The following is a 6,682-nucleotide window of genomic DNA, read 5'->3' on the forward strand; positions in this document are numbered from 1 at the left end:
TATCGGGACGCTTTAAAAGTGTAGCCATATGTCTTGCTATTGGCACGCTTTTAAAGCGTAGCCATATATCTCTCTATTGGCACGCTTTTAAAGGGTAGTCATATCTTGTTATTGGCACACTTTAAAAGCGTAGTCATATTTGGCACATATGGCCACGCTTTTAAAGCGTGGCGATCTTTAAAAGCGTGCAAAAAATAAAGCATGGCGATAGGTCACCAAAAGTGTGGCGATAGAGCAACCGGCACCTTTACAGATGTGATTCTTTCAAAAGCGTGCCGGTAGCTCAAAAAGCGCGGTGAAAAGGTATCGCTACGCTTTTTTGACTTTTTGCCACGCTTTAAAGCGTAGCAAAAAGCTTGTTTTCTTGTAGTGATTATATCGGATTGAATAAAAATATTCAGGTTCATTGAATCGATCTGATCTGTTTACACTCCTAGTTTTAAGTGCTTTCGTTTGCTTAATATGAGTAGTTTATCCTAAGCAAAATAAAACTTGAATAGATATGATGGTACTAGCTGATTATATATGATTCGTTTGACTACAAGCGAACCTTACATAGTAGAATTGTTTGATTTGTTTTTCTTTTTATAGGACTTAATAGGGGGAGGAACAAAGAGTTCATCTACAACTGTAGAATGGCCAATGTTGAAACTCTTAAAAAATTCTGAGATAATAAAAAATGCAATAGAGGAGCTTGACAGAGTTATAGGAAGAGAAAGATGGGTTGAAGAGAATGACATTATCAATTTACCTTATATTGATGCCATTTCTAACGAAACAATGAGACTTCTGAAAGAATCCAGCAACGAAAATAGCACAAATATCTAATACGAAAATAATATAAAAATATTCACAACATAATATGACAGTAGCTAAAAGCAAGTAAATATATCAACAAAAGTAATAATAAGAACACACTGATATTTTAACGTGGAAAACTCCCTCAATGTGAGAGGTAAAAATCATGAGTCACCAAGATCAAGAAAATGGCTCCACTATAGTCAAATATGAGGTATAAGAGAGTCTCAAATAAAGCACAAATTATGCATACAATTAGCCAAAACACCAAAGCACCAAAGCTTACAAATGAGTAATAAGAAGATGAAAAATACCCAACAACAGAGTTGTTGTTCGAAGCAGATTTCTACCTCTGAAGACCTCCAATCAAAATCTCCAATGATCAGAATAAAGAACAAGATGAAGTGAAGCTGCAGTTCAAATTTCAGGTCAATCCAACGGTGAACAAACGAGAAACTACTATTTGAAATCTGCTGTTCTGCAAAAAAATGTGAATTCTATTTTTTCCTCTTCTCTCTCACTTTGTGGTGCTCTCTCTAACTCTCTATTATTCCAAAAAATCTGATTAGGATAGTGACATAAGGGTGCAAGGAGACACCCCAAAAAATCAGACTTGAGCCTCACAAAAGAGAGAAAAAAACCAACAAATCTCCCCCTTCTCGACTAGGTGAAGGACCTCGCCATCCCGGCGATCAAACAATATGTTTCAAACTTATCTCTTGGCAATAATTTTGTCATCATATCAGTACCATTATCATCAGTGTGAACTTTCTCGAGTTCCAAAAATTTGGAATTCAACACATCCCATATCCAGCGATACCTAACATCAATATGTTTAGATCTTTTATGAAAAGTAGAATTCTTAGCAAGATGAGTAGCACTTTGACTATCATACAACAACACATAACGGTCTTTCTTGAAATCAAACTCTCGAAGAACTTCTTCATCCACAATAACTCTTTATATGTTTCAGTTGCTACAATAAACTCTACCTCTGTGGTAGAAGGTGCAACATACTTCTGTAGTTTTGACTACCATGAAATAGTTTCCCCCTACAAACTTGGCCAAATACCCTAAAGTAAACTTTTGAGAATCAACATCTCCTGCCATGTCAGTAAAGCCAACTAGCAAATATTTCTCACCACCAAAACTCAAACTCAAGTTAGTTGTTCCTTTGAAATATCTCATAATCTATTTAACAACATTCCAATATTCTTTACTTGGATTAGAGAGGAAATAACTCACAATACCAATCGCATGAGTAATGTCTGGTCTAATATACACCATAGCATACATTAAGCTTCCAACAGCTGAGGTATAAGAAATTTCATCCATTGCTTGTTTCTCCTCGTTAGTAGTTGGACACTACTTAGTACTCAACTTAAAATGAGGAGCAAAAAAACTAGCAACACATTTGGCATCATTCATGCCAAACCTTTGAAGCACATTCTTTATGTACTTCTCCTGTGACAAATAAAGCTTTTTAAAATATCTATAACGAGTAATAGTCATGTCCAAAATCTGTTTGGCAGGACCCAAGAATTTTATCCGTTGCTTGTTTCTTCTCGTCAATGGTTGACTGCTTGGTACTCAACTTAAAATAAGGAGCAAAAGAACTAGCAACACATTGGCATCATTCCTGACAAACCTTTGAAGAACCTTATTTATGTACTTCTCCTTTGACAAATAAAGTTTCTTGAAATCTCTATAACGAGTAATAGTTATGCTTAAAATTCGTTTGGCAGGACCCAAGTCCTTCAAAGGAAAGAACTTGCTCAACTGTTTCTTCAACTCATTAATCTTTAAAACATTCTTGCTCACAATAAAAATATCATCCACATAAAGTAAAAGAATGATAGGTAGCATCGCCAACTCATAGGTATCATTCTCATGAAAGGACTTCATTTCTTCTTGCATAGCTTCAAGCCATTGAGCTTTGCTTCCATCTTCAGCAGCCTCTCCAAAACATTCAAGTTCTCCCCATCAGTTGACAAAACAAACTCATATGGAGAATACCTTGACAAAGGCTTCCTCTTTCTTGTAGACCTTTTGAGTGCATTTGCAGGAATTTTCAAAGCTAGCTATTCATCATGATCATCATCACCAACTTCATTAAGCGTCGGTTCAACTATTCCATCTTCACCTGCACCTGTATCATCCTCATTATTTTGAGCTTCAACTCTACAATCTTCCACCATAGGCATTGAGGGAGTAATATCTAAGTCAGAAAAATCATTACTAGGTTGAACCATTGACTTCTTTGCATTATCAATATACTTCAATGTTTGGTCTCCAGCAAAGATAACATCTCTACTTTGAATCACCTTCTTGATAACAGGATCATAAAACCTATAACCAAATTCATCCATGTCATAGCCAATAAAAATACACTGTCTAGTCTTTACATCAAGCTTGGATCTCTCATTTTTTGGAATAAGAAATATCTTTATCTGACCATATATTTTTTGGCACTTCAAATTGCAAGAGAACACACGGTGTCTGGTTTAAGATATAAACAATAGTACTCAGAGCTTCACCCTAAAAGGATTTTGCCAATCCAGACTGTGACAATAAGCACCTAACTTTTTCAACCAATGTTCTATTCATCCTTTCAGCCAAGCCATGCAACTGAGGAGTCTTCGGAGGAGTCTTCTGATGTCTTATACCATGCTCTTTACAATAAGCATCAAATGGACCTATTTACTCACTACCATTGTCAGTACAAATTTCTTTCAATTTCTTCCCAATTTCTCTTTCAATAGAAGCTTGAAATTGCTTGAACATATTCAAAACTTGATCTTCGGTCTTCAAAGTATAAATCCATAATTTTGTAGAATGATCATCAATAAAAGTTACAAAATAGATAGACCTTTCAAGTGTTCTTGTCTTCATCAGTCCACATACATCAGAATGCACCAAGTCAAGTATTTCTGGCTTCCTTGAAGGTGGATGGTTCTTGAAAGAAACCCTGTAAGCAATCTTGTAACCAGATAAAAGATTCCTCTTGGATAACATATTCATGCCTTTCTCACTCATATGACATAATCCCTTATGGCATAAATCAGTTCTATCAACAAACTCAGTAGCATTAAGAACATCTTTTACAATCTTTGCTTAAGTTAAATAAAGAATAGAGTATTGTGTACTTCCAGCAACAACCATAGAACCATTAGTGATCTTTCAACTATCACGAGGGAATGATCTATCCAAGTCTTTAACACACAACTTACCAATAGAAAGTAAGTTCAACCGAATATCAGGAACATACTTCACATGCTTCAAAGTCAACTTGGTATCGTTGGAGGTTTCTAAGCAAACCTGTCCAACACCGGTACACTTTACAACACCTTGATAAGTCATTTTTACATCACTAAAATCAGCAGGAGTATAAGACGTAAACAAATTCCTCCTAGATGTAGCATGAATAGATGTACCACTATCAATCATCCAACTAGTGCTATTATCAAGTTAACAGATTCAAACTCCTCAACTAGAAGAAAATCATTTACATTGACCTTGTCTTCATTGCTACCGTCATATTTATTTGTGCTCTTGTCTTTACTTGCCTTGGCTTTCTCCTTCTTTAGTTGCCAACAAAATTTCTTCACATGTTCTTTTTTACCACAATGATGACACTCAATATTTTTATACTTTTTTGGGACTTTCTTCTACTTTGATCTCTACTTTTAGGACTTCGGCTTTTGTTTCTCCCCCTAAACTCAAAAACCAGAACATCTAAATATGTAGTTGATGTACCTTGTGACTTTCTTCTTATTTCTTCATTTAAAATACTGCTCTTGGTAAGATCCATAGAGATTACACCATCAGGAGTAGAATTGGACAATGAAATTCTAAAAATATCCTACGAATCTAGTAAAGAGGCAAGATGTAATAATCCTTGAACTTCATCATCAAACTTGATACTCATGGAAGATAATTAATTCATTATTCCTTAGAAGTTATTCAAGTGATCTGTTATTGATGTTATCTATATATTTCAGAGCCAATAACTGTTTAATAAAATACATCTTGCTATTCCCAGTTTTTCGAGCATACAACTTTTCAAGCTCAATCCAAAGGGTCCGAGCATGTGTCTCTCCAATAATATGGTTCAACACATTATTGTCAATTCACTGCCTAATATATCCACGAACTTGTCTATACAACAAAGTTCAATCATCATCAAATTTATCATTAGGCTTTTCTTACCAAAAGCAAGTTGATAAAAATTCTTGACATAAAGCAAATCTTCCATCTTTGACTTTCACAAATCATAATTAGGACTATTAAGATTGATTATCCTACTAGTATTAGTATTAGTATTAGCTTTCATTGTTCACAAAATTATAAGCCCAGAAAAATACCAACAAGCTCTAATGCTAGTATGAAAGAGTCCAGCAGCAAAAACAACACAAATATCTAATACAAGAACAATATAAAAGCACTCACAACACAAGATGATAACAACTATAAGCAAGCAAATATATCAACTAAAGCAACAACAAAACATACTAATATTTTAACGTGACAAATTCTCTCAATATGAGAGGTAAAAAATACGAGTCACCAAGGCCAAAAAAATTACTCCACTATAATCAAATAAGGTACAAGAGAGTCTCAAACAAAATATAAATCGTGCATACAATCATCCAAAATACTAAAGCACCAAAGCTTACACATGAGTAATAAAAAGATGAAAAATACCCAATAACAGAGCTGTTGTTCGAAGCAAATTTCTTCCTCTGCAGACTTCCAATTAAAATGTCCACCGTTCAGAGTGAAGAACAAGATGAGATGAAGCTGTAGTTCAAATTTCAAGCTGATCCAATAGTGAGCAAATAAGAAACTGCTGTTTGAAATTTGCTGCTTTGTACAAAAATGAAATTTTTTTTCTTTTCTCTCTCACTTTGTAGTTGCTCTCTTTCACTTTCTATTGTCTCAAAAAATCTGATTAGGATATAGGGATATAAAGATACAAAGAAACACCCTAAAAAAATTAAGTTTAGGCCTCACAAAAAGAAGAAAAAACCAACTTCACCCTGTGGGACCAATGTTATCGCCGAGGAAAGCTAGGAAAGACATCAACATTGAAGGGTATGATATCTCCAAAGAAACCCAAATAATTATCAATATTTGGGCTATAGGCAGAGACCTTCAAAGTTGGGGAAATCCAACCAAATTTCAACCAGAAAAGTTTTTGACTTTTTAAAAATTAGTAAGAGTGTAGATGTAAAAGGCCACGATTATGAGATGTTGCCATTTGGTGCTGATAGAAGGATTTGCCCTCGGTAGTCAGTACACTCTAGGCCTTAAAGTGATTCAATCAAGTTTAGCTAATTTGTTATATGGGTTTAATTGAAAGCTGCCTAATAATATGCAGAAAGAGAACTTGAATATGGAGGAGATTTTTGGGTCTAGAAAAGTGCCTTTGGAAGCAATTACTAAGCCCAGATTGCCAAATCATCTTTATCATATTTAATTATTTAAGTATGAATTTAAATTTGGTACATTTTTAATATAAAATAATTTTATATGTATATTCAATTATATAAAATTACGTTAGTAAAGTAATTATTTTTTACATTGATCATATGAATGATCATTCAAAAAAATAGATATGATAAAACGACAGCGTAAAATATTATACAATGTCAGTATAATATGGGGTTGCTTCAACAATTGTTTTGGTTATCTCAACTTAAATGTTATATGTACTAAATATCTAATTTTTTATATCATGTAATAAATGTTGTTCAAATAAGTTGAGTTAAATTTTAAAATGATCTTTGAGATTGATTGTGTATATTGAAATAATTTTTGAGATATACACTAATTATATCTTTAAAGATATACCACATTAATTCTTGACCAATTTTTCGTTAAT

At 33.8% G+C, this 6,682-nt stretch overlaps 1 pseudogene; it reads left to right on the forward strand.

Annotated features, from left to right (window-relative positions):
• Positions 1-6,277, forward strand: part of LOC110267052 — a 50,755-nt pseudogene extending 44,478 nt beyond the window's left edge.

The sequence above is a fragment of the Arachis ipaensis genome, chromosome B09 (genome assembly GCF_000816755.2).
Source record: "Arachis ipaensis cultivar K30076 chromosome B09, Araip1.1, whole genome shotgun sequence".
In the NCBI taxonomy this organism is placed as follows: domain Eukaryota; kingdom Viridiplantae; phylum Streptophyta; class Magnoliopsida; order Fabales; family Fabaceae; genus Arachis; species Arachis ipaensis.